General features: G+C 37.1%; 1 pseudogene; it reads right to left on the reverse strand.

The window, feature by feature from the left end:
* Positions 1-11,922: 11,922 nt before the first annotated feature.
* LOC114904893 lies at positions 11,923-12,293 on the reverse strand (annotated as a pseudogene).
* Positions 12,294-12,503: the final 210 nt, after the last annotated feature.

The raw sequence follows: 12,503 nt of genomic DNA on the forward strand, positions 1-12,503 counted from the left end.
GAATCAACAAGATTTGGTGATTGAATGGATATGGTGACTGAGCGAGTAGCAGGGATCAGAAATAATTCACACACAATTAGCTATATTACAAAAAGGACTACAAAGGTTTTATTTCATAATAACACTTTTACCGTTTACTACTGTTGCTTTTTTTTTGGCGGTACGCGGGCCTCTCACTGCCGCGGCCTCTCCCGTTGCGGAGCACAGGCTCCGGACGTGCAGGCTCAGCGGCTATGGCTCACGGGCCCAGCCGCTCCGCGGCATGTGGGATTCTTCCGGACCAGGGCACGAACCCGTGTCCCCTGCATCGGCAGGCAGACTCTCAACCACTGCGCCACCAGGGAAGCCCTACTGTTGATTATTTTTAAAAAATAATTTTGCTATGGAAAATTTCAAACGTGCAAAATAAACAGATTAATAAACCCATGTACCCATCATCCAGTTTCAACAATTATCTACTAATGACCAGTCTTATTCCACCTAAACCGCTTTCCCTCTTTCCTATTTTATGTTGGATTAAATGCCAGATAACTTTTTCATTTCATCTGTAAGTATAGGAGTGTGAAGCTCTATAAGCTTTTTAAAAAACCACTACCACAATATCACACATAAAAATTTAATAATTCTTTAAATCATCAAATCTAGTCAATGTTCACATTTCTGATTGTCTAATAATTTAAAAAATTTAGTTTATTTGAATGAAACAAACTAAATAAATCCAAATGAAGTTTACACGTTGAGATTGGTTGATTTGACTCGTTAAGTCTCTTTTAAACTACACCTCTTTTTTTTCCCCTTGAAATTTATTTGTCAGCGAAATTGGTCATTGGACCTATGGTTTTACACAGCACAGATTTTGCTTATTATATCCCCATAGTGCCATTTAGTATGTTTCTGGTAAGTTGGTAGTTGACTCTAGAGAGACTTTTTCAGACTCAGGTTGGTTTTTTTGTTTGTTTTTGTTTTTTGTTAAGATGTTGATGTATTCCTCAATCTGGTATGTTTCTTTTTGTATTATTAGCAGCCTATGATGATTATTACGTAGATAAATTGATCAAATGTTACAAGAAGGGGATATCATTCCTTCCTTTATTAGCTGGAATATGTCTATAAAGAGAAAGTTCCTCCCATATATTGTTTGAGTCCCCAGTAGTCCAGTGTGTATTGGAAAGGTATCAAATGCTTGAATCTTTCTCTGTGTTTAACAGTTTTCAAAACAATTTGTTCATAGAACCCTCCAATGGTGCCCAGTTTTTAAAAATTAGATCTTTATTCTGTTAGAGCAGTTGTAGGCTTGCAGAAAAATTAAAAAGTACAGAGTTCCCACATACCTCCCTCTCTTCCCCCATAGTTTCCCCTATTATTTATATCTTGTGTTAGTGTGGTACATTTGCTACAATTGGTGAACCAATGTTGATACATTATCATTACTGAAGTCCATAGTTTACATTAAGTTTTACTCTTTGTGTTGTACATTCTATCAGTTTTGACAAATGTAAAATGACATGTATTCAGCATCACAATATCATACACAATGGTTTCACTGTCCTTAAAAGGCCTTGTGCTCCACTTATTCATCTCTGTCTCTCCCACCCCTCCAGCCCACGGCAACACAGATATTTTTACTGTCTCTATACTTTTGCCTTTTCCAGAATGTCATAGTTAGAATCATATGGTATATAACCATTTCAGATTGGCTTCTTTCACTTAGCAATATGCATTTAAGATCCCTCCGTGTCTTTTTGTTGCTTGAGAGCTCATGTCTTTTAGTACTAGATAGCATTCCATTGTACAGATGTACCATAGTTTATCAATTCACCTATTGAAGGACATCGTGGTTGCTTCCAAGATTTGACAGTTATGAATAAAGCTGCTATAAACATCTGTGTGCGTGTTTTTGTGTGGACATACATTTTCAGTTGTGCCAGTTTTTTCACACTTTGAAAGTGAGATACTTTAACAAACTTTTACATTTGGCGATAACTTTAACAAACTTTTACATTTGGCCAATGTGATTGATGAAAAATGCTAGCTAGTTGTTGTTTTAGTGTATATTTATTAATTATGAGTTGGACTTCTTTTCATATTTATATTTTTATCTGTAGAAATGATCTATTCATTTCTATTTCTCTACTGGTTTGCTCTTAGTGATGCATACAACCTGTTAATATAATAAGAAAATCGGAATTTTGTGTCGTAGTTTTACAGATATTTTGTCTAGTTTATTATTTGTATTTTGGTGTTTCCATGTAGAAATTTAAAACATTTATAAATCAGATTTACACATTTTTTCTTTGGGTGTCTTTATGTTTTGTGTCTTGCCTTTCCCACTCTGAGATTTTACAGAATTCCCCTGTTCTATTATAGTGTTTTAATGGTTTTACCTTTTGAAAATCAGACTATTTTTCAGAGCAGTTTTAGGCAAAATTAAACAGAAGATAGAGATTTCCCTTATATCACCTATCCCCATACATGCGTAGCCTCCTCCATATCAGCGTCCCCCACCAGATGGGATATTTGTTACAATTGATGAGCCTACTTTGATACATCATTATAACCCAAAATCCATAGTTGACATTTGAGTTCACTCTTGGTATTGTGCATTCTCTGTGTTTGGGTAAGTGTATAGTATCATAAAGAGTAGTTTCAGTGCCCTAAATATCCTCTGTGTTCTGCCTATTCATCCCTCCCCCTAATCCCTGGCAACCATTGATCTTTTTTACCTTCTCCGTAGTTTTGCCTTTTCCAGGATGTCATATTGGAATCATATAGCTTGTAGGCTTTTCAGATTGGCTTCTGTCACTTAGTAATATGCATTTAAGGTTCTTCCATGTCTTTTCATGGCTTGATAGCTCATTTAGCTCTGTATAATATTCCATTGTCTGAATGTATCCCAGTTTATTCATTTGCCTATTGAACATTTTGGTTGCCTCCAAGTTTTGGCAATTATGAATAAAGTTTATGTAAACATCCACATGCAAGTGTTTGTGTGGACACAAGTTTTCAGTTCCTTTGGGTAAATACCAGGGAGCACAACTGCTGGATCATATGGTAAGAGTATGTTTAGTTCTATGGAAACTAACTAACTGTCTTCCAAAGTGGCTGTACCATTTTGTGTTCCCACCAGCAGTGATGAGAGTTTGTTTCTCCACATCCTCACCAGCATTTGCTGGTGTCAGTGTTCTGAATTTTTACCATTCTGATAGGTGTGTGTAGTAGTCTCATTGTTGTGACCTATTATTTTTTAATTAAACTTCTTATTTTTTGATAAATATAAGTAAATATGCAGTTGTAAGAAATAATACAAAGAAATCTAGTTAATGTATTCCTTACTCATATCACTTATAGTAATATCTTTAAAAACTATAGTACAGTATCACAACTAATGTACAAATATTGATATAAGATACAGAATATTTCCATCAACACAATGATCCCTCATATTGCCCATACAGTCACTTTATAGCCACACCCACTTTCGTCCTGCCTTCACCTCTCCCTAACCACTGATAACCACTGTTCTGTTCTCCATGTTGATAATTTTGTCATTTTAAGAACGTTATATAAATAGAATCAAACTGTACATAATCTTTTGGGATTGACTTTTTTCACTCAGTTCTCCAGAGATTTATCAAGGTTGTTGCATGTATCATTAATTCCTTTTTTTTTTTTTTTTTTTTGCTGTACGCGGGCCTCTCACTGTTGTGGCCTCTCCCGTTGCGGAGCGCAGGCTCCGGACGCACAGGCTCAGCGGACACGGCTTACGGGCCTAGCCGCTCCACGGCATGTGGGATCTTCCCGGACCGGGGCACGAACCCACGTCTCCTGCATCGGCAGGCGGACTCTCAACAACTGCGCCACCAGGGAAGCCCCATTAATTCCTTTTTATTGCTGAGTAGCACTCCACAGTTTGTTTAACCATTCACCTGTTTAAGAACCTCTTGTTCTTAAACAGGTTAAGCACCTCTCCAGTTTTTGGCTATTACAAACAAAGCTCCTATAAACATTCATTAGTAGGTTTTTGTTTGAACATAAGTTTTCATTTCTCTGGCATAAATGCCCAGGAATGAAACTGCTGTATTGTATTCAGTTTTATAAGAAACTCCCCACTGTTTTCCAGAGTGGCTGTATCATTTCATATAGCCACCAGAAATATATGAGTTTCTCTGAAACCTTGTAGGCATTTTGTGTTATCACTATTATTTAATGTTTATTTTAAAGTGTACAAATCAGTGGTTTTAGTATATTCATAAAGCCTGACAACCATCACACTATCTAGTTCCAGAATTTCATTGCCCCAGAAGGAAACCCTATGTCTCTCCCCTAACCCCTAGCAAGCACTAATTGGTGTCATGTCTCTATGGATTTTTCTATTCTTGATACTTGATATAATCATACAGTATCCTTTCATTTAACATAATGTTTTCAAAGTTCATCCATATTGTAGCATGTACCAGTATGTTATTACTGCTTATGGCTGAATAATATTCCATTATGTGGATATACCACATTTTGTTTATACATTCATCAGTTGATGGACATTTGGGTTGTTTTCACTCTTTGGCTATTAGAAATAATGCTGTTATATATGTACATGTGGACATATGTTTTAAATTCTCTTGGGTGTATACCTAGGAGCAGAATTGCTGGGTCATATGGTAACTTTATGTATAACTTTTTGAGGGACTTCCAAACTGTTCTCCAAAGGAGTGAACCATTTTACTTTCCCACTAGCAATGTATGAGGTTTCAGTTTTTCCACATCTTTCCTAACAGTTGTCAAAGTCTGCTTTTTTTATTATAGCCATCCTTGTGAGAGTAAAATGGGTATATCATTGTGGTTTTGACTTGAATTTCTCTAATGTCTAATGATGTCAAGCACCTTTTCATGTGTCTATTTGCCATTTGTATATCATCTTTGAAGGAAAGTCTATTTAGATCCTTTACAATTTAAAATTAGGTTATTTGCCTTTTTATTATTGAGTTATAAGAATTCTTTATATATTTTGGATACTAGTTCCATATTAGATACATAATTTGAAAATATTTTCTTCCATTTTATCTGTTGTATTTTCACTTTTTAAATGGTATTGTTTGCAGCACAAAAGTTTTAAATTTTGATATAGTCAAATTTATCTTTCCTTTTGCTACTTGTGCTTTGGTGTTATATCTAAGGAACAACTGCCAAATGCAAGGTCCCCCATTCAGTATGACTGGTGTCCTGTTACAAAGAGATAAGAATGCCATGTGAAAACAGAGGCACAGAGAGAGCACCATGTGATGACAGAGGCAGAGATTAGAATGCCAAGGACCAACAGGCACCACTGGAGGCAAGGAAGAAGAAAGGAAAGAGTCTACCCAGAGTGTCAGAGGGAGAATAGCCCTGCTAACACCTTGATTTTGGAATTGTAACCTCCAAAACCATGAGAGAATAAATTTCTGTTGTTTAAAACCATCCAGTAAAAACCTAGGAAACTAAAATAGCCAAGGTGTTTAATTTTTTTTTTTTTTGGCTGTGCTGTAGGGCATGTGGGATCTTAGGTCCCCCAACCAGGGATTGAACCTGCACCCCCTGCAGTGGAAGTATGGAGTCTTAACCACTGGACAACCAGGGAAGTCCCTAATTTAAAAAAATAATAAATTTATTTATTTATTTTTGGCCACGCTGGGTCTTCGTTTCTGCGCACAGGCTTTCTCTAGTTGCGGTGAGCGGGGGCTGCTTTTCATTGCAGTGCGTGGGCTTCTCATTGTGGTGGCTTATCTTGTTGCAGAGCATGGGCTCTAGGAGCGTGGGCTTCAGTAGTTGTGGCACATGGGCTCAGTAGTTGTGACCCGCAGGCTCTAGAGCGCAGGCTCAGTAGTTGTGGCACACGGGCTTAGTTGCTCCGCGGCATCTTCCCAGACCAGGGCTTGAACCTGTGTCTCCTGCATTGGCAGGCGGATTCTTAACCACTGCACCACCAGGGAAGCCCCCTAATCTTTTTTTTAACATATTGCTTAATTCTATATGCTAATAATATTCATTAAGGATTTCTGCATCTATATTAATGAAAACTATTGGCCTGTAGTTTTCTTCTTTGTGTGTGTGTGTGTGTGTGTGTGTGTGTGTACTGTCCTTGTCTACAAGTTTTGGTATCAGGGTAATATTGGCTTCATCAAATGAGTTGGGAGTGTTTCTCTTTCTTCTATTTTCTGGAAAAGATTGCATAAATTGGTGTTAATTCTTTCAACATTTGGTAGAATTCTCTAGTGTACCCTTAGTTTTCCATTGTCTGAAAATATCTTCATTTCCCCTTCCTTTCTTTTTTTTCTAAATTTATTTATTTTTTATTTTTGGCTGTGTTGGGTCTTCATTGCTGTGTGCAGGCTCTCTCTCATTGCAGCGAGTGAGGGCTACTCTTCCCTGCAGCGTGTGGGCTTCTCATTGTTGTGGCTTCCCCTGTTGTGGAGCACAGGCTCTAGGCACACAGGCTTCAGTAGTTGTGGGCTCCACGGCATGTGGGATCTTCCCGAGCCTGGGATCAAACCCGTCCCCCCTGCATTGGCAGGCGGATTCCTAACCACTGTGCCACCAGGGAAGCCTCCCCTTCATTTCTAAAGGATATTTTTGCTGGATATAGGCTTCTGGATTGATAGTTTCTTTTCTCTCATCACTTGAAAAATGTACTACTTTTTTCCTGCCTCCATGGTTTTTGATGAGAAATCCACAGTCATTTGTTTTGTCTTTTCTTAGGGTAAGATGTCACTTCTTTCTCACTGCTTTCAAGGGTTTTTATTTGACTTTAATTTTGAGAAGTTTGCCTATAATATGTCTTTGTGTGGATTATTTTGGATTTATCCTGTTTGGAATTTGTTCAGATTCTTGAACCTATAGGTTTATGGGTTTTGCCAAATTTGAGAACTTTTCATTCATTATTTCTTTGAGTACTTTTTCAACTCTACCTTCTTCTCTCTTTCTAGGACTCCAGTGACAGGCATGCTAGATCTTCTATTATAGTACCATGGGTCCTGGGGCTCTCTCCATGTATTTTTTCAATTTACTTTCTCATTCAGATTTGGATAATTTCTATTATTCTGCCTTCAAGTTTACCTTTTCTTTCCTCTGTTCCCTACCCCCCGCCCCACATTCTTCTGTTGAGACCATTCACAGAGCTTTTTGTTTCAGTTATTTTCTAATTCTAAAATTTTCATTTGGTACTCCATTATATCTTCTAATTCTTTGCTAAGACTCTATTTCTTTGGGGAGATTTTATACTTTTTCATTTATATCAATCATGTTTATAATGTTCATTGAAGCATTTTTATGATGACTGCTTTAACATCTTTATCATATAATTCTAACATCTCTGTTATCTTGGTGTTGACATCAGTTGATTATCATACCTGCTGGGTAGTGGTGAAAGTTCTGACTCACCACTAGGCCTCCTCTGATACCACGGTAGTGGTGAGCAAGAAGGATGACTTATTATTGCTGAACGGAGATGGAAGTCCATACTCTCCATATGGTCTCCACTAACATGTAGTGGGGGATTCAGTACACCCAACAGGGATGAAAGTTCTGGCTTCTTACTCAGCCTTCTCTGACACCACACTGGTGAGGGCAGCATCCCTACTTGGCTTTTGCTAGTGGAGATGGTTGGATTGGAGGTCACAGTTTTTCTGTACTGTTTGGCTGGAATAGAGTGGTTACTGGCTAAAAGTTTTCTGCATTGCTAGCCTGCCCCTTCCAAATCCTTTGGCTAAAGAGAGTGGCTTTTATGAGATTTTTATTTTTATGTATGTGCCTTTTCCTGTTTCTGGGTTGTCAGCTTCTTTAGCTCCAAGTCTGGGATATATGAGGCAAAGAAAGAAATCTGGAGAATGCAGTACCATGTCATTTCTTGGGTTCAGAGGTCTTTAGCCAGTATACCTTTTTTTTGGTCCACCTTTTAGAGTCTACTTATGTCTGTTTTATATATGATGTCCAGGGATTTTAGTTGTGTTTAAGAGTTTGTACTTTATCCTAAAGGCAATAAGAATATTTTTAAAGATTTTAAGCACTTTTAACAAATCATTCTATTTGGCTGCAGTGTAGATAAAGGATAGGAAGGAACAAGACTGGAAGTAGAGGCCAGTTAGGAGACTTATAGGAATCTGGTGAAAGATGATGATGTTCTGGATTTGGATGGTAACAGAGGAAATAGAAATAAGTAGTTGAATTTGAGAGATATTTAGGAATTAGGAATCAATAGAATTTGGTGATTGATGTACAAGACAAAGCAAGGAGTCAGGAATGATTTCTATGGTTCTGACTTGAGCCATTGGGTACATGGTAGTGTACTTTGTTTTTTTAATAGCATTTATCATAATTATAATTTTATAGTTATTTGTATAATTATTTGTTTAATGTTTGTCTCCCCTCACCAGACTAAGTCTAGGAGAGCAGGGGCCATGAGAGTTTTGTTCATTGCTGTAATCCTAGCACTTAGCGCAATGCCTGGCCCATAATTATATGTTCAGTAAGTATTAACATATTACAGTATATTTAAGAGGAAGCATGTTTATGGGTGAGATGATTTTGGAAATGTTATTTTTGAATATATTAAATTTAAGATGCCTATGAGTCGTGTCCCAGTTAGATATATTGGTCTAGAGCTTAAGAAATAGCTGTAAATAAGTATTTGGGAGCTATCTGCATATAAATGGAAATTTAAGCCATTGAAGTGGGGGGATTCTCTATGTAGTATATAGGGAAGAGAAGAAGACCTAGAACTAAGGCTTAAGGAACTCTAATTTAAAGAGACAAATAAGGAAAAGGAGCTCCTAAAGCAACTGGGGGTAAGAATAGAGAAGTAGAAGGTATACTAGGAAAAGTATAGTTATATAGAAGCCAAAGGCAAAATATTTAAAGAAAGAAGGAGGAGTTAACACTGTTGTAACTGAGAAATTGAGCAAGATAAAGACTGAAAATCATCTACCCAATTAGTGCAAAAATGGTTGTGGTAGAGGTGTTGATGAGGAAGGCATATTGGAAGAGTAAGTTGAGATAAGAAAATGTAAATAGAAAATGTAGACAATTCATGAAGTATTTAACTGACTAGAATGAGAGAAAAATACGATATCTGGAGGGGAAAGTAAAACCCAGGGAAACTATTTGTTTGTTATTTTCAGATAGGTGAGACTAAGTCCTGTTTAGGAGCTGATGAGAAGGAGCCAGTAGAAAAGGAGAGGTTGAAGATAGTTAATGGAACAAATGAGGTCCAGAGCACTGGTAGAGGATTTTTACTTTAGATGAAAAGATTTAACATCTCCTTTATTGCAATAGGAGGGAAGGAGAAAGAATGGGTTGAGATAAAGGTGGGCTTATAGGTTCGGTAGCAAAAAACTGAGGGAATTCCAGATTGTAGCTTCTATTATTTTTTAGTGTAGCTTCTATTGTCTTTTTTAGTGATGTAGAATACCTGTTGGTATTGAGTGAGTTAGAAGGTTTAAAAGCAATAGCATATGTGAAGGGACTAGTACATACTAAGTGCTTAATAAATGATAGCTTTGTGTTACTTGCAGCTTTAAAGAGGTTTTCTATGGTTATATAGGGCCAGTGCCATATAGCATGATTTGAGAACATTCAAAATATCTCCTTTATATTCTGGCAAAGTGCTTGAAACTCTATTTTGAGAAAATGTTTACATTGGATTAAGGCATTTTAAGATACTGTTTTATGTGTTCATATTTTGGTGAAATATATATATATATATTTTTTTTTTTTTTTTTTTTTTTTTTTTGGTCACACCACATGACATGTGGGATCTTAGTTCCCTGACCAGGGAGCGAACCTGTGCCCCCTGCAGTGGAAGCTTGGAGCTTGGAGTCTTAACCAGTGGACCACCAGGGAAGTCCCAGTGTTAGCTCTTTTTGTTTGTTCATTTGAAAATTCTTTCTTTAGTCCTTGCTTTCCAAGGTGCATATGATAGTGTAAATTTTATTAAGAGCTTTGTAGTATGAGCTCTTATATTTAGGTCACTGATCCATTTTGAGTTAACTTTTGTATGTGGTGTGGGGTAGGAGTTGAACTTTATTCTTTTGCATGTGGATATCCAGTTGTCCCAGCACCATTTGTTGAAGAGACTATTTTTCCCCAATGAATGGTCTTGCACCAATGTTGAAAATCAACTGGAATAGATAAATGAGTTTATTTCTGGACTCTCAATTCTATTCCATTGATCTATATGTTTATTCCTATGCTATTATGACACTATTTTGGTTACTGTAGATTTGTAGTAAGTTTTGAAATGGGAAATGCGAGTCCCCCAACTTTGTTTTTCTTTTTTAAGATTGTTTTTGCTATTCAGGGCACCTTGTAATTCCATATGAATTTGAGAACTGGCTTTTTCATTCCTGAAAAAAAATGGCTGTTTGAATTTTAAAAGGGATTGCATTGAATCTGTAGATATCTTTGGGTAGTATTTCTGTCTTAAAATAGCAATATTCCATCAACAAAGGATGATTTTTTTTATTTAGGTTTTCTTTAATGCCTTTTAACAATGTTTTGTATTTTTTAGTGTAAAAGCCTTTCACCTCTTCGGATAAATTTTTTCCCAGGTACTTCATTCTTTTGAATGCTATTGTAAATGGATTTGTTTTCAACTTGTTCATTGCTGATGTATAGAAACACGACTGATTTTGTTGGTGTTGATCTTCTACTGTGCAACTTTTCTGAATTTATTTGTTAGTTATAGTAGCTCTTTTGTGGATTATTTGAGATTTCTATATATAGGATCATGTCGTCTGCAAATACAGATAGGTTGACTTCTTTTCCTTCTGGGTGCATTTAATTTCTTTTTCTTGCTTAATTACTCTGACTAGAACTTCCAGTAAATGTTGAATAGCAATGGTGATGATGATGAAGTGATCATCTTTATCTACTCCCTGATCTTAAGGAGAAAGCTTTCAGTGTTTCACCGTTGAGTATGATGCTAGTTGTGGGGTTTTTATAAATTCCCTTTATCATGTTGAGAAAGTTCCAATCAGTTCTAGCTTTTGAGTGTTTTTATCATGAAAGGGTGTTTGAGTTTTGTCAAATGCTTTTTCTGCATCAGTTGAGATGATAACATGGTCCTTTCATTTATTTTATTAATGTGGTGTATCACACTGATTGATTTTCTTATGTTGATCCACACTTGCATTCTTGGGATATATCCTGCTTGGACATGGTGTCTGATCTTTTTAATATGCTGCTGGATTCTGTTTGCTAGTGTTTTGTTAAGGATTTTTGCACCTACATTCATAAAGGATATTGAGCCATGATTTCTTTTCTTGTAATGTGTTTATCTGACCTCATAGAATGAATTAGGAGGTATTCCCTCCTTTTCTTTTTTTTGGAAGAGTTGTGAAAGATTGTCGTTAATTTTTCTTTAAATCTTTCGTAGATTCACTTGTGAAGCCATCTGGTCCTGAACTTTTCTTTCTTGGGAGGTTTTTGATTACTGATTAAATCTGTATTGGTTATAAGTCTGTCAAGATTTTCTATTTCTTCTTGAGTCTGTTTTTGGTATCTGTGTTTCTAAGAACTCGTCCATTTCATCTAGGTCTAATTTGTTGGCATACAATGGTTCATAGTATTCTCTTATAATTATTTTTATTTCTGTAAAGTAGGTAGTAATGTCCTTATTTTCATTTCTGATTTTAGTTATTTGAATCTTCTCATTCTCCTTCTGTGTCATTCTAGCTAAAGGTTTGTCAATTTTGTTGATTTTTTCAGAGGACTAACTTTATTTTCATTGATTCTATTTCCCTATTCTCTAAGTCTGTTATCTTCACTCTAATATTTATTATTTCCTTCCTCCTTTTAGCTTTGTGTTGACCGTGTTCTCCTTTTTCTAGTTCTTTAAGGTGTAATTTTTTTTTTAAGAGCTCAGCTTTTTATTGAACATGTTACTGAAGAGGTTCAGTCAAAAAGACCAAAGCCCATGTCATCATCAGTCTCTTCAGATTCTTCTTTCTTTTATTCCACTTACTCTCCTCAGCTGGGGCAGCAGTGGTGGAGGCGGAAGGACCTCCTGCCGGTGCAACCCCAGCTGCTGGGGCAGGTCCACCTGCCCCCACATTGCAGATGAGGCTCCCGATGTTGACATTGGCCAAAGCCTTTGAAAACAAGCCTGGCCAGAAAGGTTCAACATTTACACCAGCTGCTTTAATGAGGACATTGATCTTATCCTCTGTGACCGTCACCTCATAGTCGTGCAGGATGAGGGCTGAGTAGATGCAGGCGAGCTCCGAGACGGAGGCCATGGTGCGGGCCAGTGCTAGGCAGGGGCTGCCAGGCGCAGCGCTAGTCGCCGGATGAAGTGAGGGCCTTAGCTTCCTTGGAAGGACCGAGCACCTTAGCGGCAGCTGAGGAAAGGGCTAAGGTGTAATGTTAAATAATTATTATTATTTTTAATTTTTTGGCTGCATCATGCGGCATGTGGGATCCCAGTTCCCCGATCAGGGGTGGAACCCATGTCCCCTGCATTGGAAGCACGGGCA

The sequence above is a fragment of the Monodon monoceros genome, unplaced genomic scaffold (genome assembly GCF_005190385.1).
Source record: "Monodon monoceros isolate NGI ecotype Baffin Bay Population unplaced genomic scaffold, NGI_Narwhal_1 Super_Scaffold_21, whole genome shotgun sequence".
Classification (NCBI taxonomy): domain Eukaryota; kingdom Metazoa; phylum Chordata; class Mammalia; order Artiodactyla; family Monodontidae; genus Monodon; species Monodon monoceros.